We start from the raw sequence: 20584 nt of genomic DNA, 5'->3' as shown, positions 1-20584 counted from the left end.
AGATGTTTAACATCACTGGTCATTAGGGAAATGCAAATCAAAATCACAGTAAGATACCACTTCACATTCACTAGGATCTCTAGGATAAACACACACACAAACAGGTAACAAGTGTTGGCCAGGATCTGGACAAATCAGAACCTTCATACACTGCTGGTGGGAATGTGAAATGATGCAACCATTTTGGAAAACAGTCTGGCAGTTCCTCAAATGATTAAACATAGTTACCAGGGGACCCTGCAATTCCACGCCTAGGTATATATATCCAAGAGAAATGAAAATATACGGGGCGCCTGGGTGGCTCAGTCGTTAAGCGTCTGCCTTCAGCTCAGGTCATGATCCCAGGGTCCTGGGATCGAGCCCCGCATAGGGCTCCCTGCTCCGCAGGAAGCCTGCTTCTCCCTCTCCCACTGCCTCTGCTTGTGTTCCCTCTTTCGCTGTGTCTCTCTCTGTCAAATAAATAAAATCTTTAAAAAAAAAAAAGAAATGAAAATATACGTCCCCACAGAAATCTGTATACAAACATTTGTAGCAGCATTACTTGTAATAGCTAAAAGATGGAAACAACCCAAATGTCCATCAACGGGAAAATGGAATATCCATATGATAGGATGTCATTCAGCCTTGAAAAGGACTAAAGTACTGGTACGTGCTACAACATGGATGAACTCTGAAACCATTCTGCTAAGTGAAAGAAGCCAATCACAAAACACCACATACTATATGACTCAATTCACATGAAAGTCCAGAATAGGAAAATCTATAGAGATAGAGTAGATCCTTGGTTGCCTGGGGCTGGGAGGAGGGGCTGTGGGGAGGGGGCTGAGATGAGAGGCCTGATAGCTAAAGGGTACAGTGTTTCCTTTTGAGGTGATGAAAATGCTCTAAAATTGACTGGGGTGACAGTTGTACGAATCTACGAATAGACTAAAAACCACTGAATTTTACACTTTAAATAGGTGAATTGTATGGTATACGAATTGTATTTCAATAAAGCTCTTAAAAAACAGTTATATAATCCAGTGATTCCACTCCTAGATATATACGCAAGATCAATGCAAACACGTCTCCAAAAAAATTTGTACACAGGTGTTCACAGAGGCATTATTCACAATAGCCCAAACATAGAAACAACTCAAATGTCTGTCAGTTGGTGAATAGTAAGCAAAATGTGACACATCCATACAACTGAACATTATTCAGCCATGAGCAGGAACGAAGGACTGATACTTGCTAGAACATGGGTGAACATTAAAAACCTCCAGCTACATGAAAGGAGCTAGTTACAGAAGACCATAGATTTTATGATAGTATTTAAATGAAATGTCCACCATGGGCAGATGATAGAGACAGAGTAGGTTAGTGGTTGTCACGAGTATAGGGAGATGCAGGAATGGGGAATGACTGCTAATGGGTATAAGGTTTCTTTATACTATGGTGAAAATGTTCTGGAATTAGAGGGTGGTGATGGTCGTGCAACTCTACGAATACACTAAAAAAACACTGAATTGTACACTTTATTTTTTTAAAGACATGGAAGAATCTTTTTTTTTCAAGATTTTATTTATTTATTTGTCAGAGAAAGAGAGAGAGCACAGGCAGGGGGAGCAGTGGGCAGAGGGAGAAGCAGGCTCCCCGCCGAGCAAGGAGCCCGATGAGGGACTTGATCCCAGGACCCTGGGGTCATGACCTGAGCCGAAGGCAGATGCTTAACGACTGAGCCACCAGGCGTCCCTACACTTTATTTTTTAAGATTTTATTTATTAATTTATTTGAGAGAGAGAGAGAGCAAGTGCGCAAGACTCTGGGGAGGGGAGGTAGAGGCAGAGGGGGACGGAGAAGGAGAGAATCTCAAGCAGACTCCATGCTGAGTACAGAGCCCCAAGCAGGGCTCAATCCCACGACCCTGAAATTATGACCTGAGCCAAAACCAAGAGTCAGACATTTAACTGACTGAGCCACCCAGGCGCCCTCTGAATTTACTTTAAAAGGGTGAATTTTATGACACATGAGTTCTATCTCAGTGAAAATAGCTAATATTTGAATGTTCACCTGGTGCTGTGCTAAACACTGTACACTCATCTTATTGTGGTCCTCACAACAGCCTCACGAAGGGAGAGCTGCTGCAATCCACACCATATGAAGAAACTGAGCCACAGGGAAATTTTTCAAAAATTTTCCAAAATTGCACAGGAGCAAGAGAACAGAGACTGGAATTCTGGCTGACTGACCCCAAACCGGCACCCCTGAGTCTTGCACTCTTCTGATCATAGCGTGTGCACAGTGCCTGGCATGCAGCTAGAGCTCAATAAATATTAGGTATTATTGTTAACGATGATCCAATCTGCATACCCAGACAAAAACTTGAGCAGCATGGAGAGAGAGAAACGGGTGGGCAGGGAGGGCCAGAGAGACCAATTTAAAGCTTAATGTAATTGTCAAAGCAAGAAATGGTGAGGCGCTGAACTAAGACAAGCAGTAGAGCTGTAGGAAGGAGCAAAAACAGGAACTTCTACAAAAAAATAGGAACTGTCCTGTAAGTTGGGTTCATTTACAACATGGTAATATTTACACCCACAGGACATTAACATAACCTGCATTCACAATAGTACTCAAGTCATTAAGAAAGGTTTAAGTTGAGGCGCCTGGATGGCTCAGTAGGTTGAGCGTATGACTCTTGATTTCAGCTCAGGTCATGATCTCAGAGTTGTGAGATCAAGCCTGGGTAGGCTCCATGCCGGACGTGGAGCCTGCTTGGGATTCTTTTTCTCTCTCTCCCTCCCTACCCTTTCTAAAACTAAAAACTAAAAAATAAATTTAAAAAAAGACTGTGGGGGGCGCCTGGGTGGCTCAGTCGTTAAGCGTCTGCCTTCGGCTCAGGTCACGATCCCAGGCTCCTGGGATCCAGCCCCGCATCGGGCTCCCTGCTCCACAGGAAGCCTGCTTCTCCCTCTCCCACTCCCCCTGTTGTGTTCCCTCTCTCTGTGTGTCTCTGTCAAATAAATAAATAAAATCTAAAAAAAAAAAAAAAGACCGTGGGCTCCAATGTCATCTCTTTTAAGATTGTAGTCATTAAATTAGAATTTAGTATGTCCCATCAGGGTCACCAAAACCATCCCATTAGCTTCCTTAGCAAAAATCCCTGAGTCATAAAGAACTAGAGCTAACTAGCATGGTAATTGTATTCCTTTTTGGATGAACATTTTTTAACCCTGGAAAGATTTAGAATTAAGTATAACAATGTTTAAGACAATTGAAACCATAGCTGGGACAAGTCTCATTGAGAAGTTGGCATTTAAGTAAAGTCCAAAGGAAGTGAGATAGTCATGTGGTATCTAGGGGAAGAGTGTTCCAGGCAGATGGAATGGTAAAGGCTCTAAGGTAGAGCAGGCTAGGAGGCCTGGAGGAGCATCAAAGAGGGCAGACCATGCAGGAGGTAGGACATCGTAGGACCAGCTTTTATAAGGCCTTGGCTTTTAAAATGAGTAAGACGGGAACCACTGAAAATGAGGAGGCACTGACCATTTTTGAGCAAAAAAGTGACAAAAACTTCCCTCGAAGGGATCAAAGAAACTTACATCAAATCCTTTAAATATTATAAACACGTAACTATGTCACTGAAAGGGTTAAGCCCATTTAACAGAAACCCAGTTTCAAATAGAAAGTAAGACTTAAATTACAGAGGATGAATCAAGTATCACCGGGTCAGAAATTTACCAAAAAAAAAATTATAGAGGATGAATCAAGTATCACGGGTTCAGAAATTTACATGGTCTGGAAGGAGCCCAGGTACTCCAGAGGCTTCCTGCTGACATCTTGTAGTCTAACCCACACGTGCCCATTTGGCCAAGGGTTGCAGGTTAGATTCTCACTTCGCGTTTACCAGTGCTGTGGCCTGGGAGGTTCCCAGGAATAAAAATCTCTGATCCCTGGTTATCAGCCAAGAGCTCTTGCTCCAGGGGTCCCACAAACCCACCCACACTTGAGGCTTGGGGAAGGTGGGACTAGAGACGAAGTTTGAGCCTTAGCTCTCCTGTTGAGGATTTCGGACTCTTTTTCCGATAAAGATCAATTAAGGTTTTTAGAGCAGGAAAGCAAAGTGACCGACTTGCTTTCCAGAAGACTCTGGAGGTGCCTCTAGGAGAGAATGAAGAATAAGAACAGGAGGCAAGGGCGTTGGAAGACTGCCATCGTTCACCTTCTGGTTTAACGCTTACATTCTGCACTTAATGCATTTCCTCATCTGGAAAGTAGAATAACCATCGACCTGACTGGGTGGCTGTTTTATGTGAAATTAAGTGAAATAATTCATATAGCTGAAGGCACTCCATTTACTAAATAAACTTCCGCAAACAGAAACGTTTATTGAGAATAGAATACTGACGTGCGTAGTTAAAAGCCCACTAGGTGGGAATCTATTGCTTCCAAAGACATCTTAAACGAAAACTAACACAATGTTTTATATCAATTATATCTTTAAAAAAAGAGAGAGAGAGAGAGAAGGAAAGAAAACCTAACACGTCTTGGAAAGATGTGGAGTCTGGCCACTGGCACAATCAATGCGAAATAAGCGCATTGGAAGGGGAAGGGGCCAAACCGCTAACTAACTTAGAAAAGAGGCAGTCTACACGGATAGAAGGTGCGTTTGTGCGGTTCCGTCATAAAGCAAAAATTATGGCTCAATATGTGGTAGGTGTAGCAAGTCAGCCTTCGATTCTAAGCTCGGATCTGTTGCATCACGATATAAAACCAAAGGATGGAGGATGGAGGAGAAAGTCGGACTACTGCCCAGGGAGCCACCTTGCCGAGGAAGCGCCCGGGGCGCCGGGGAGCAGCGCCGGGACCCCGGCCCGCCCGCCCCCCCCGCCGCCCCATTGGGCGGGCCGCCCGTCACTCGCCGCGCAGCCCGAGCCCGGCCGGCCGCCGACCCTCCGGCAGTCCGCGGCGCCCGACGGCTCCACACACGCCGGGCACCGTCCCCGCGCAGCCTTCCCGCCGCCACCGCCGCCGCCACCGCCGCCACCGCCGCCGCCAGGAGGCTCCGCGCGCCTTCCCGCCTTTCCCCGCGCCGCGATCGGGCCGGGCCGGGCCGGGCGGGCGGCGAGGCGGGCGCGGGCGGCGACGGCGCGGCCATTGTCCCGCAGCCCCTCCCGGGCGCGCAGGAGGGGCTGGCCGGGCGGGGCGGCCGGGCGGCCGCGGGGAGGGCCGGCCGCGGGGTCCCGATCCTGTGCGCCCCGGCGCCGCCCGCCTTTCCCCGCGGGCCGCCGCCCCGAGGCCGGGACCCCGCCGCCAGTCGCCCGCCGCCCGCGCCGCCTTTGTGACCGTCCCCAGCCCCTCGGAGCCGGCGCGCCGCCGCCGCCTCTGCGCCCGGGGCTGCAAATGGCGCCCGGCCGCCTCCGCGCCTCCCGCCGCTTTCCCGGCCCGGGGGACGTCTGGGGGCGCCGCGTCCGGGCCGCATCCCGCCGCCGCCGCCGCCCGCCGCCAGCCCTCCGCCCGCAGCGAGGCTCGCGGCCCGTCCCGGCAGCCCCGACGCCCCGCCCGCCCTCCGCCCGCGCCGCGCGCAGCCACTTACCGCGGGCCGCGGCGCACCGGCGGGTCGCGCGCGCGGGCTCGGGGAGGATTCCTGGTCCTCGGCAGGGGAAATACCCACTTTCGAAGCCGCTCCTTTGCGCCCTAAAACAAGTAGCCCCAACGTGAGAGAAACAAAAGGTATTTGCTGACGTGGGCGTTGGACAGAAACGCCCGAGGGCTGGGGACACAATTAAAGGGGCAACGCACAGATTTCAGGCACCAACCAGCGGCTTCGCCCACTCCCCCTGCCCTTGCCTACACCCCGCTGCACCCTCCAGAGGCTCCGGGGTGCCCAGGTTCCCTGGCAGTTGACCACGGAATCATTATTTAGTCAGGAGCTTAAATTTAAAATTGTACTTTACGTTGGGAAAGGCGCCTCCGCAGGGCAGAAGGGCTGGATTTCTAGGATCTGGGGAATTTGGTTTAGGAAAGAGGGAGGGACTTAGGCGTGCCCACAATTACTGTATAAGTACATGTGACATTATTGTACTTAAGTTTAGCAACGTCAAATGTAAGCGATTTCACAGAATTCTTCCCTTTATTGAAGCACTTGTTTTGGTTGGGGATAACCTTTTCTAAACCTCTACAGGTCACAAGCATTCTATTTGAAGAGGAAAACCCAGAGAGTCTGAGATAAAATAATTCTTGCTTAAGTTCAGAGAAAAATATAAAACTAGTAAAAATAGCAGGTTTTGTGTTTTCGAATAAAAAAATTCATTGTACATCGACTTTCTTTTGACATATTTATGACCCAAAGTGCAAACAGGCTGTATATTTTCTAAAATCTTAAATCACTGAATTTTCCCTGCAACTACAGAAACATGAATTCTATAAATTAGTTTCTAGTTCCTTATGTTGGGTCAGGTACTGAAAAGCACTGTGATGTAACAAAACTGGGGGAAAAATGTCAAAACCTTTCATTTTTTCGATGGCTTCCTCTTCTATGTCATACTCAATCAAATTGGACAAAGCTCATTGCTTTGGTTCCATCAACAATTAGCTATGCATTTTGAGGATCGGGTGTCCTAGGAGAGGGATACAAAATATTCACAACGATCTCTTAATGTCACTTCCTTATTACTGTAAAGGTGTTCTGCTACTTAGCTGCATTCCTTCCCATTCTGAACAGGTAAATGGAAACATGTTTGAAAACCACTAATTATCAGGAGGGTTGGATGTATTCAAGCTACTCTGCAAGCATCCCCATTGAGAATTCTCCCAGAAAGACCTGGGCATTTTATAGCACAAGGTTTTATTTCAGCCTTAGTTAATTAAAACATGCAAAAGAGTTCTACAAACTTGTTCCTCAGGAGAGCATATCAGATTGGTGATAAACACCTTGTTGCAAGGAAGAAGTAATAGGAGTTTTTCCTCCTCACCTTCCCCCTCCTAGCTTCTGAAACTCACTTACATATTTGGAGAATGCCTAACCTTGTGATTAATCGGTGGCAGGTAGAATCTGCCTTCTAACAGAATCTGGAAATGCCAGTGACTTGCTTTCCCAGAATCCCCACAGCTAGGACAGTGCCCATGCTCCACACTTTGATAATCAGATGCACACACCAGGGACTTTGAAAAGGGAGCTATGAGACCAAGAAGGAGGAACCTCAAAGAAACTTTTCTTGCAGTGGTGACAGCCACAGCAAGATCGTATCTCCAGGCACCATCGTGGGAGGGCTGTTCGTGGTAGCAGCATCCACTGTCCACGGCTAGGGCTATCAGTGGTGGCAGCTACCACATCTCTGCTGGGAGCCCTGTCGGTATCCTCACCAGGCCAGCTCTGTGCTCTGACTTGGCTGTTGTCTCTGCCTGCTTAGCAGAGGCTCCAACCCCTGTGCTCTCCTCTTTCTGGGATTCTGTGAACTTTTCATCCATCTATTTCTGCTTAAATCAGCCATGGCCAGTCTGTGTGCAGCTGAGAACCCTGACCAGTACAAAATGTTAAGAGGGCATCTGGACATATGGTGTGGAGCTTAACAGATAGAATTGTTAGAGATAAAATGTTATCACTGATGTCCTATGGAGGGGAATTAGAACCATGGGTATGGATAGAGAATACAAAGTGAGAAGAGAAGGCTTAGAACCGAGCTGCTGCCACTTCATCACCCAGTGTCTGGTTGGAGGAAGGTGAAATTGCCAATGACACCGAGAAGCAACTAGAGAGGAAGGAAGTGGCCTGGGATGCCACCTACGGTGGTGTCAGAGAAAGTAGGAGAAGAGTGACTCTAAAAGGAAGAATTGGACAATAGTGTTAAATACTTCTCTTGACAGGCTAAGAGAAAGTGTCTATTAGATTTAACAACTCGGAGATCATTGACTTCAGAAGACTTAACCTTGAAAGAAAGGAGCAAAATCCAGATTAGAGGAATAAGTAGGGGATAAAGAAACAGAGGTAATGAGAAGAAACAACTTTTTTTTTTTTTTTTAAGATTTAACTCATTCATTTGAGAGAGAGAGAGCAAGCACAAAGGGCAGAGGGAGAGAGAGAAGCGGACTCCCTTCTGAGCCGGGAGCCTGACTCATGGCCAGGACCCTGAGATCATGACCTGAGCCAAAGGCAGATGCCTAACCAACTAAGCCATCCAGGCACCCCGAGAAGAAACAACTCTTTAGAGAGATTTGGGTATAAAGGGGATGTTCCAGTTCCAACCCAAACTTAATGGCATAAAACGAAGCTATATTATTATGTTAAGGGATTCCATGGATCAAGAACTGAACAAGTCACAGCAGGGATGGCTTGTCTCTGTTTCACAATGTCTGGAGTTTCAGCTGGGAAGACCCAGATGGCTCGGAGTGACTTGAACTCCTGGGAACTGGAATCATCTGGAGGTTTCTTCACTCACAGGTCTGGCACCAAGACTGGGATCCCTTGAAAACTGACTCAGCTGTGACTGTTACCTGGAGCACCTACGCGTAGCCTCTCGGTGTGCCTTGGGCCACTTGCAGCATGGTGGCTGGGTTCTGAGAGGGAGGGTCCTCACAAGAGAGCATACCAAGGGGGTATCCAAGAGAACTAGGAAGGAGCTGTGTGATCTTTTATACCTATCAACAGAACTTACACGGTGCCTCACTTGCCATATCCCATTGGGAAAAGTAGTCACAACCTACCAAGATTCAAGCAGAAGGGGACATAGCTGCTATCTCTTAATGGGAAGAATGTCAGAGAATTTGGGGACATGTCTTAAAACTACTACAGGCAAAGAAAGAGGGTATTAGCTAGAAGGGGATATGGGTAAAGACTTAAAAATAGGGGTGCCTGGGTGGCTCAGTCAGTTAAGTGACTGCCTCCAGCTCAGGGTCCTGGGATCGAGCCCCACATCTGGCTGTCCGTTCAGCGGTGAGTCTGCTTCTCCCTCTCCAGAGCTCTGTGATCTCTCTCACTTTCACTCTCTCTCAAATAAATAAATAAAATCTTTTAAAAGAAAAAGACTTAAAATAAATGCTGAAGGAAAGCATGAAGATAAAAGGGAAAGATTAAATATATAGGAGGAATAATTAAGTGGCTGAATTTCTGCAATTGAGTGAGAAGGAGATCAAAATCTCAAACAGAGGAACAGTGCCTAGACAGGAAAAGTGAAAACTCCACTCTCCTCTTTGGAGTAGAGGGCAAGGAGAAGAACATGGGTAGTGGTGGTTTTTACATGCCTACATATTCTTTGACACTGCTCCCTTCAAGAGGGTGGTCCCAATTCGCCTTTGCATGAGTGTGAGCTGGACTTAGTGAGCGCTTCTAAAGAATGGAATAAAGCAGAAATGATAGTGTGTGATTTCAGAGTGTTGGTGATAAGAGACAACACAGCTTCCTGCTTGTTCTTTCTCTGTCTTGGGTCTGCTGTTCTGGGAGAAGCCAGTATCCTCAGGCACCATGTGGAGATGAACTGAAGCTTTCTGCCAACAGCCATGAGAGTGTGCCACCTTGGAATGGGTCCTCCAGCCCCAGACAAGCTTTCAGCTGACTGCAGTCCCAGCTCACAGCTTGAGTGAAACCTCATGAGAGACCAGACACAGAACCAACCAATGAAGCTGCTTCCAGATTCCTGACCCTCAGAAATCTTGTGAAGTAATTAATATGTGTTCTTTTAAGCCATTAAGTTGTGGGGGCAACTTGTTATGCAGCAACAGATAACTTATACAAGTTGTGGTACCTGAAAGTGCTACCATAACAAAAAACCTAAAAACATGACTTTGGAACTGAGCCGTGGAAGGTGGAAGGACTCTGAGGGAGTGTTAGTGAAACTTGAGCCTTTCAAAAAATAGTAGAGTCTTGATGGCCTTTGACGAAGCTGCAAGGGAGGGCCTAAAGGAAAATCATAAAAATCGGGCGCCTGGGTGGCTCAGTTGGTTAAGCGACTGCCTTCGGCTCAGGTCATGATCCTGGAGTCCCTGGATCGAGTCCCACATTGGGCTCCCTGCTCGGCAGGGAGTCTGCTTCTCCCTCTGACTCTCCCCCCCCCCCATGTGCTTTCTCTCTCTCTCATTCTCTCTCTCAAATAAATAAATAAAATCTTAAAAAAAAAAGAAAATCATAAAAATCTTACTGGACACTGAAAGAAAGGGGTCCTTGTTATGTATTGGCAGAAATTTAGCAACACTATTGCCTGCAGTAAGGTGAAAAATGGAAAATATACCTAATGAATCGGGTGATCTAGCTAAGGAGATCTCCATGCAGAATGTGGAAGGGGCTGCCTGGTCTCTGTTTGCCACTTGTAGTAAAATCAGAAAAGAGAGAGAGAAGGTAGGGGCGTCTGGGTGGCTCAGTCTCTTAAGCGGCTGCCTTCAGCTCGGGTCATGATCCCAGGGTCCTGGGCTGGAGCCCCACATCGGGCTCCCTGCTCAGTGGAGAGCCTGCTTCTCCCTCTCCCTTTGCCTGCCTCTCTGCCTACTTGGGCTCTCTCTCTCTCTCTGTCAAATAAATAAATAAAATCTACCAAAAAAAAAAAAAAAAGAAGAAGAAGAAGAGAGAGAAAGATAAGGTAAAGGAAGGACTATTAGACAAAAGGAAGCCAGAACTTTCTGGTTTTGAAAATCTCCAGCCTGTCCAGGTGGCAAATGATGCTAAAATTAAGAAATGGCTTCTGAGCAAAGATTAAATGCAGGACAATGCCAGGAAAACACAGTCCAAAGGTGAAGTGAAGGGAATAGCTGTAAAATCCTTTGTCAAGACCTAAGAAAGAGGGAAGGTGTTAGTTACCTCAGAGTACTGTTCATTTAGATAAAAAGTCCTCTAAAGATTTAAGGATATGCCATGAATCCTCATTCAAACAGTAGGATTCTAAGAAGCTTAAGGGCAGGGGCTCCTGGGTGGCTCAGTGGGTTAAATGACTGCCTTTGGCTCAGGTAGTGATCTCAGGGTCCTGGGATCAAGCCCCACGTCAGGCTCCCTGCTTAGCGGGGAGTCCGCTTCTCCCTCTGCCCCTCCCCCTGCTCGTGCTCTCTCTCTCTTTCTCAAAAAATAAAATTTCAGAGAAAGAAAGAAGCTTAAGGGCAATTTATTGTCCCTCAACAGAAGCTCAAGGTTGTAGAAGGGTTTGTCTTGAAGAGCTTTGTGAGGATATCTTTTGTCTAATGGAGTGAACCTCAAGAAGATTCAGAAGAGTCCCATGTTTTTAAAATGTGTTTGGGGGAACACTGCCCAGTTGGACTGAAAGGATCAGAGGCATTACAAAGTGAAAAGATATCTTCTGACCCTCCAAATTCTACTAGTAAAATGCAATCTGTGAAAACTACACAGTTGCAAATTTGGAGGATGACTCAGAGGGCAGAACCAAGAGCCCAGAAGGTAGAACCAAGAGCCATGGATGATTATCTCCAGTCCTTGAGTCCTAATCAAGGAATTTCCAACATTTGTCCAGATGGACTTCAGAATTGCTATGGACCAGTGATTCATTTGTGCCAGCATCTCTATCCTTTTTTTTTATTTTTCATTTGACAGAGAGAGAGACACAGCGAGAGAGGGACCACATACAGGGGGAGTGGGAGAGGGAGAAGCAGGCTTCCCGCTGAGCAGGGAGCCCGATGTGGGGCTCGATCCCAGGACCCTGGGACCGTGACCTGAGCCGAAGGCAGATGCTTAATGACTGAGCCACCCAGGCGCCCCCATCTCCATCCTTTTTGAACAGGGATGTCTATGGTGATTATCCTATATGTAGCACCATTGCCTTTTGGGTAAATATAAAGCAGATAACTTGTCTCCTTAGTTCATGGGTCTTCAGATCAAGAGGAACTGTCTTCGAGGAGCTGTATTTAAGGAACTACAACCTTGGGAGTTATTGTAAGTTGTGCATTAGCATGATCAGAGATGGAATAATATGGAATTTTAATCCCGAAATACAAACCAGAGATTAATGGTCAGAAAGGAAGGGTGTATATTCTGAATGGTTTATTGGTCATTGATTCATTGAATTAGACTTGGCTGAGAGTGACAGAAAACCTAACATAACAATGGCTTCAACAAGTTATCAGTTTATTTTTCCCCTACATAAAAAACCTGGAGGTAGATGATTCAAGGCTAGTATAGAAGCTCCATTCTATGAAGTCCTCAAGGAAACAGGCCTGTTGCCAACTTTCTGTTCCACCATACCTAGCATGCAGCCCTCATGCTCCTGTTCTAAAATGGACCACCAACTCTACGTTCAAAGCAGAAGGATAGAGAAAGGGGGAAGAATGGGTAAAGGGCATGTCCTTATTATCTCTTAAGGAAGATTCCTGGAATCTACCACATCACAATTTTATTTACATCCCATTGCTCAGAACTTAGTCACATGGTCACATCTAGCTGCAAGAGAATCTGGGAAATACAGTCTTTGTATGGGGTAATAATATGTATAGTAAAAATTCTCTTACTAAGGAAGAAAGAGAGAAAAGATGTTGAGGTAGAGCTAACAGTCTTCTAGAGTCAGTATTGTTACTTGTAGAGAATAGCATCCACTCTGGGTAGTTTAAACAGAAAGGGCTTTATTAGACAACAGTAGATGGCTTATGAGTATCCAGGTGGGCCAGAGAATCATGCTTAGATGCTGAAAGTTCGGGACAATAGCAGCCATGAGAAATTCCCAACCACACCACATGGCTATTATTGTAGACCCTCAAATGCTGCCACCGTCTAATACTGTGACATTAGGAATAGACATTGAAATCTCTGCCAAGCTGCCCCAGAAAAACCAGTGCCTTCAAACTATGCTTGCAAGAAAAGCTGATGTATCGATAGGCATGACTTTTGTCTCACAATTCTCATTTCCTTCATTCCAGTCTTATGTGGATGCATCTATTTGAAAAATACCTCTAGGGGAGTCTGGGAAATGTAGTTTTTAGCTTTCCAGCCTATACAGTATAGGAAGACATACAATATGGGGATTGGACACTGTGTTAAATGAGCCAATACACAGTATAGGCCACAGTCCATCATTGTGTGTACTAGTTATCCATACAAACTTCCCATAGTTAAATTTCAAAAAACAAAAGTAACAAAATGTTCCCATCTCATATAATTCAACTATCATAGAAAAAAATTCTCTCTCTATGAAAGAGACTACCCAATGACTCATGAAGAACAACATCACTCAGAGAAATAGTCATGTCTTATCAATTATAAGTCATAATATGATATTCTGTAATCAAGAAAGAAAATGTGCATAGCTAATACAGTCCTTGTTTCTAACACTGGTCACAGACAATAGCTGGCATTTATAATTTCCTTCCTCTACTTCCTATGTTAAGTTCCATAATATCTTTTGTCTTTTATGACTTTTTTTTACTTTAAATCCTATTTTTTTACATATTAGGATTGCTACCTTCTGGATTCTTTTGATTCATATATGCCTGGCATAGCTTTTTCTTTCCTATTTTCAAATTTTCCATTTCTTTTGGTTTTAAATATACGCTTTGATAAATTGTATTGTTGGATTTTTAAACTGATAAGAACAGATACTACACTTGATCTTAGCCAAAAGGCCGAGAAGCGATGTATTGTTGGATTTTTAAAAAGTAGTCTGAGAATCTTCGCCTTTTACTTTTGAATTTAATTCAATACATTATTGTATTTACAGTTAAATTAGGATTTACTTCTGTCATGTTATTTTACATTTGCTTCATATTTTATTCCTTTTATACTATTGTCACTGTTCTCTTTAGTCTGTTGGCTAGATTGAGTTTTCTGTTTTTTTAATATTTTATTTACTTATTTGAGAGAGAGAGAGCAAGAGAGAGAGAACAAGTTGGGGGAGGAGCAGAGGGAGAAGCAGACTCCCTGCAGAGCAGGGAGCCCGACTCAGGACTCAATCCTAGGCCCCTGGGATCATGAAAAGGCAGACGCTTAACCGACTGAGCCACCCAGACATCCTAGATTGAGTTTTCTTTGGCTGATTGAAAAGTTATATATTTGGGGGTGCCAGGGTGGCTCAGTCGATTAAGCTTCTGACTCTTGGTTTTAGCTCAGGTCATGATCTCAGGGTGGTGGGATCGAGCCCCATGTCGGGCTCCATGCTCAGCACAGAGTCTGCTTGAGATTCTTTCTCTCTCCCTCCCCCTTGGCTCCCTAAATAAATAAATAGAATAAATAAAAATTTTTTAAATTAAAAAAATAAAATAAAAGCTATATATTTGTATTTTATTCATGTTGTGGGTTTTTTGTTTAAGGTTTTATTTATTCATTTGAGAGAGAGAGAGACAGTTAGAGTACAAGCAGGGGGTGAGGCAGGGAGAGGGAGAAGCAGACTCCCTGCTGAGCCAGGAGCCCAACATGGGGCTTGATCCCAGGACCTGGAGATCATGACCTGAGCTGAAAGCAGACGTTTAACCATCCGAGCCACCCAGGTGCCCTACATTGTGGTTGTTCTTAATTTATTACTTATATTCATGGTTTTTTACTCTTATGAACAATTAAATGTATCAATATCTATTTCTTCCCCTTAATAAGAAAGTACTTAAACATACGCTCATGTCTCTTTTTCTCCACCACCATCCAGTATTGATATTATTTGTTATAGATGTGTATTCTCTTTTCATCTTATTTGATACAACCCCTTTTCTTTAAAGACAAAGATAAACTTTACCAAAGTATTTGAACACTCTTTTTTTTTTTTAAGTAAGCTCTATACCCAATATGGGGTGTGAACTCAGGACCCCAGGATCCAGAGTCACAGGCTCTACCAACTGGGCCAGGCAGGTGTCCCAAAGCATTTGAACACTGTTATTTCTCCAGTCTCTTGGAGCATCTCCTTGATTTGTGTCTCATCTTGATTACTTTCTTCAAGATTGTTCTCAGTGTTTGTGTGGCAAAGCTTCCAAGGCTTTGTGTGCTGGAGAATATTTGTATTATGCTCTAGCATTTGAATGAGAATTTGATGGGATATAAAAAATTCTAGAATCAAAGTTCTCTTCCTTTGATACTTTAAAACATATTGTTCTATCCTTACCTTGCATCCAGTGTTCCTGTTGAGTAGAATGATACCGATTTGCCCTTTCTCTTCCCATAGAATTCCCTTACAATTTTCTCTTTGTCTTTGATATTCTTACATTTTACACTGACAATCTTACATTTTGTTATAATGTGTCTCAGTGTAGATTTTTTCTTAATGCTCTATTTGGCATTTGATGGGTCCTTTTAATCTAAGACCTTTCATCCTTCTTTAATTCTGGGAAGGTTACCTTCACTATTCAAAATATAATTTATTCCACTCCGTGTGTTTTCACCTGCCTTCTGGAACCCCTAATTTTCCAGATGTTGGCATTTTTATTCCTGTCCTCCATGTCTCTCTACTTCTTTTTGTATCCTTTATCTTTTTGTCCTTTCTTGCTTTTTTATGGGAAATCTCCTCAATATGATCTTGAAATTTACTAATTTTTCTTTAGCCATATCTATTCTTCTATTTATTCTATCTCTATTTTTTCAAGATTTTATTTATTTATTTGACAGAGAGAGACACAGCGAGAGAGGGAACACAAGCAGGGGGAGTGGGAGAGGGAGAAGCAGGCCTCCCGCTGAGCAGGGAGCCCAACGCAGGGCTCGAACCCAGGACCCTGGGACCATGACCTGAGCCGAAGGCAGATGCTTAACTGACTGAGCCACCTGGGCGCCCCTATTTATTCTATCTCTTGTGTTCTTTCCATTTTCAATCCTAGCATTCCTTCTTGGTTCTTTTTTATGATTTCTCATTACCTCAGATGTATAATCAAATATAATCTCTAAGTATTTTTATAAACCTTATTTTAAATTTCTGATTTTTTTATTTCACTAATTCTTAGATTATATATATGTGATTGTGTGTGCATGTGTGTCTCTGTGATCCCGTTTGTTGTTTTTCTCATAATGGTTGTATATTGGCCGGTGAACTCCTGTCCCCTGAAAGTATTGGCTACTCTGTCTACTGATGAAAGTGCTTCTCAGACTGGGGTGAACAACTAGATTGTTTTTGTTCCCAATCTGTTGCAGGCATATTTATTATATAAAACTTCTTAAGTTTTTACTTACTTTCACTTTCTACACTTATTATAGACCAGGGACATCAGTCCTTGAGCCACACTTTGACGTACTATCCTAATGCATACTGGGAATGGGTCCTGGTGCAGGATGGTATGTTGTATAAGCCTTTCCAACTAGTCCCTTCTTTCCCTCTGAGAGGATTATATGTCACCACCCATTGCTGTGTGATTTTCAATGCCTCTTTGGAGACAGCACAGTTCCCTGCTCCACTGTCTGGTTGGGTTTTGTGACCTGCTTGGACCAACAGAATATGAGCGGTGAGAGCAGGCCAGTTCTGAGCAGGAGCTTAGGAGGCATCATGTGTTTACCTCCTGTGTTTCCAACTCTCGTTCTTCCTCTCTGCTGCATGAATAGTGTGACTCAAATAGGGGCCGCTCCTATAGCCCAATGTAGGTCCCAAAGTGAGGTGCTTTGAGCCACAGAATCTGACCTGTAATCACCAACATGTAAAGACAGCAAGAAACAGATGTTGGTTGTTGTAAACGAAGGGTTGGCAAACTACAGTCCATGGGCCAAACCCAAACCAGTGGCTGTTTCTGTAAGACCCATTAAGCTAAGAATTTCTTTTTCATTTTTGAAAGGTTGGAAAGTAATCAAAACACACATAGAGGGTCAGTTAACTTACACCAAAGGAGCCAAGAGTATACAAGGGAAAGGGCAGTGTCTTCAATAAATGATGCTGGCAGAACTAGACAGCCACATGCAAAAGAATGAAACTGGACCATTATCTTATACCATACACAAACATTAACTCAAAATGGATTAAAGACTTGACTGTAAGACTTGAAACCATAAAACTCCTAGATGAAAATATAGGCTATAAGCTCCCTGACATGGCACTTGGCAATGTCTTTTTTGGATTTGACACCAAAAGTAAAGGTATCAAAAGCAAAAATAAACAAGTGAGACAACAACAAACCAAAAAGCTTCTGCACAGCAAAGAACATGCTCACAAAAATAAAGGCAACCTTGGGACACCTGGGTGGCTCAGTCAGTTAAGCTTCTGCCTACGGCTCAGGTCATGATCCCATAGTCATGGGATCCAGCCTCGCATTGGACTCCCTGCTCAGCGGGGACACTGCTTCTCTTTCTCCCTTTGCCGCTCCCCCTGCTTGTGCTCTTTGTCAAATAAATTAATTAAATCTTTAAAAATAAACAAATAGGGCGCCTGGGTGGCTCAGTTGGTTAAGCGACTGCCTTCGGCTCAGGTCATGAGCCTGGAGTCCCAGGATCGAGTCCCACATCGGGCTCCCTGCTCAGCAGGGAGTCTGCTTCTCCCTCTGACCCTCTTCCCTCTCGTGCTCTCTATCTCTCATTCTCTCTCTCTCAAATAAATAAATAAAATCTTTTTAAAAAATAAGTAAATAAAAAATAAAAACAAATAAATAAAGGCAACCTACTGAATAGGAGAAAATATTTGCAAATCATATATCTGGTAAGGGATTAATATCCAAAATATGTAAAGAATTCATACAAGCCAATAGCAAAATAAAACAATCTGATTAAAAAATGAGAAGAGGACCTGAATCTACATTTTTCCAAAAAAGACATATAGGTGGCCAAGTACATGAAAAGGTGCTCAACATCACTCATCATCAGGAAAATGCAAATCAAAACCACAATGAGATATCACCTCACACCTGTTAGAGTGGTGGTTATTAGATAAGAAGACATGCTGGTGAGGATGTGGAGGACAGGGAAAGTTTGTGCAGAGTTGCTGCGAAAGCAAACTGGTGCAGCCACTCTGGAAAACAGTAGAATTTTCCTCAAAAAATTAAACATAGACATACCATATGATCCAGCAATTTTACGTTAGGGTATTCATCCAAAGAAAATAAAAACACTAACTTGAAGAGTTGTAAAAACCCCCATGTTCACTCCAGCATTATCTACAGTAGTCAAGACACAGAAGCAACCTAAGTGTCCATTCATGGATGAATGGATAAAGAAAATGTGGTATGTACACACACACACACACACACACACACACACACACACACACACACACACACACACACACAGGAATATTATTCAGCCATAAAAAAGGAAGTTTTGCCATTTGCAACAATATGGATGGACGCTGAGGACATAATGTTTTTTTGTTTGTTTTTTCTTTGTTTTCCTTTTTTTTAAGATTTTATTTATTTATTTGAGAGTGAGAGAGAGCCCAAGAGGGGGTAGAGTCAGAGGGAGAAGCAGACTCCCTGCTGAGCAGGGAGCCCGACGTGGGACTCAATCCCGGGACTCCGGGATCATGACCCGAGCCGAAGGCAGTCGCTTAACCAACTGAGCCACCCAGGCACCCGAGGACATAATGTTAAATGAAATAAGTCAGAGAAAGACAAATACTATATGACCTCATCTATATGTGGAATCTAAACAAAACAAAACAAATCCATAGATACAGAGAACAAATTGGTTGCCAGAGGTGGGGGGGGTGAGCCCAAATGGGTGAAGGAGGTCAAAGGTTACAAACTTCCAGTTACAAAATAAGTAAGTCATGGGGGATGTAGTGTATGTGTGGTGACTATAGTTAATATGTATTGTGTATTTGAAAGTTGCTACGAGAATAGATCTTAAAAGTTCTCGGGGGCACCCGGGTGGCTCAGTCGGTTAAGCATCTGCCCTCGGCTCAGATCGTGATCCTGGGGTCCTGGGATCGATCCCCATGTCAGGCTCCCTGCTTGGTGGGGAGCCTGCTTCTCCCTCTCCCTCTGCTGCTCCCCCTCCTTGTGCTCTCCTTCTCTCTGTCAAATAAATAAAATCTTTAAAAATAAATAAATAAAAGTTCTCAGCACAAGGAAAAAAATTTGTAACTGTGAGGTGACAGGTATTAACTAGACTTACTGTGGTGATCATTTTGCAATATACAAATATCAAATCATTATGTGGTACACCTGAAACTGATATAATACTATGTTATATGTCAAGTATATTTCAATGAAAACATAATCAAAAGAAGAACAGGATTTAAAAACTATATGAAGTTCAAGTTTTAGTATTCATAAAGTTTTGTCAGAACATGGCCACACTCATTCATTTACATATTGTCTACGGCTTTCTTGCTCTAAGGACAGAGCTGAGCATCTGTAACAGACACCGGATGTCCCACAAAGCCCAAAATATTTACTATCTGGCCCTTTGCGGAAAAAGTTCTCCAGCTCTGTTGTAAGGTCGAGAGATTTTGAGGTTGGTTGTTACCTCAGCAAAAATGACTAATGTAGTCAGAATGAGCTTAAGGAGAGAGAGGGGAGGAGCCCCAGAGAAGGGAGTGCCAGGCACCACAAAACTACTCTGGATCATCCCATTTGCTGTCCCTGTGGACCAGCAGCCTTTCTGAGTGTTCACCTTTCAACCCTCGAGAAGCAGCACTGGGATGAGGTAGTCTCTTAGCTTGTTATTCCTTCGCCTTGAGTATTTGCAGGAGAGGTTGGCCACGAGAATGCCTACGTGCTATAGTCAGTTCACCACCATTTGTAATTCCCCAGCAGGACTTGGCACTGTCCCCACATTAGTCTGTCAGTCCGGCTTTTGCTCTCCGCACTGCAGCCTGAATGTGTTGAAAAGATTTTTATTTTTCTGGGCCCTCCTCAAAGTTGTCCATCCTTTGGAATACTTAGTGAATGGATCAGAGCAGTTGCAGAAGGCCGAGGGGAGCATCGGCATTCTCTTAAATGGAAGAGAAAGAGCTAGGATTAGAGCTAGGAATTTTGTGCAACACACAGCCTATCTGCTCTAGGCTATAGACGGTAATGAGCAACCATTACCAATGTTCCATTTCTGGCTGCAGCAACTATAAATTACAGATGCTTCGTTACACCCTCGAATTAGGGGAGGGGTGTTTCAGCAAAAACCTGGCACAGGTATGGAACTGTTATGAATATGAATACCATCTGTGGTGGGTGTCTTGGTCGGGGAGCTAGGTTGAGAATCTCTGGCCTGGAGCCGTAAATGCAAACTACTTAAAGTGACTCACGATACTCTTCACGTTCCTACCATTCTCTCCTGCCTCCTCTGCCCCAGCCTCAGGGAGCTACCACACTTACACTCCCCAGTACGTGATGTGCTTCCTCTTGCCTCTGGACATACTTTCTCCCCTCCATCTGGATTATACTACTCTCCACCTTCATTTGCCTGGAAAACCATGTTCCTTCAAGGTTCAGTTCAGACATCACTCCTTCCATGAAGCCTTATAACATCCCATGAGGTAGGTGTTCCTTCTTCTCTGCTTTTGCGTGGCCCTAAACAAACATGTCCATCATAGTTCTTTTTTTTTTTTTTTAAGATTTTATTTATTTATTTGACAGAATGAGACAACCCAGGTAGGGGGAGCGGGAGAAGGAGAGGGAGAAGCAGGTTCCCAGCTGAGCAGGGAGCCCGATGCAGGGCTTGATCCCAGGACCCTGGGACCCTGACCTGAGCTAAAGGCAGACGCTTAACCGACTGAGCCACCCAGGCACCCCTCCATTATAGTTCTTATGAAATGTTTTCATAACTTTTCCTTTGTCCATTTCTTTCAACTACTGAGGGAAA

At 44.2% G+C, this 20584-nt stretch overlaps 1 protein-coding gene and 1 pseudogene across 2 annotated transcripts in view; both read right to left on the bottom strand.

Moving 5' to 3' along the window:
- ZBTB8A (zinc finger and BTB domain containing 8A) overlaps positions 1-5948 on the bottom strand; it is a 62267-nt gene extending 56319 nt beyond the window's left edge. Inside the window, exons 1-2 of one of the 2 annotated variants that reach the window (XM_027626582.2) lie at positions 5934-5948; positions 5573-5673 (exon numbers count right to left, since the gene is read on the bottom strand). The gene's annotated coding sequence lies outside the window, so the exon portion shown is untranslated. The other variant, XM_027626494.2, reaches the window with a different exon arrangement.
- Positions 5949-13417: 7469 nt separating this feature from the next.
- LOC113917797 lies at positions 13418-13533 on the bottom strand (annotated as a pseudogene).
- Positions 13534-20584: the final 7051 nt, after the last annotated feature.

This window comes from Zalophus californianus, chromosome 4, assembly GCF_009762305.2.
Source record: "Zalophus californianus isolate mZalCal1 chromosome 4, mZalCal1.pri.v2, whole genome shotgun sequence".
NCBI classification, from domain to species: domain Eukaryota; kingdom Metazoa; phylum Chordata; class Mammalia; order Carnivora; family Otariidae; genus Zalophus; species Zalophus californianus.
Note: the sequence above shows the minus strand (reverse complement) of the source record. Positions and strands in the feature narration are given on the sequence as shown.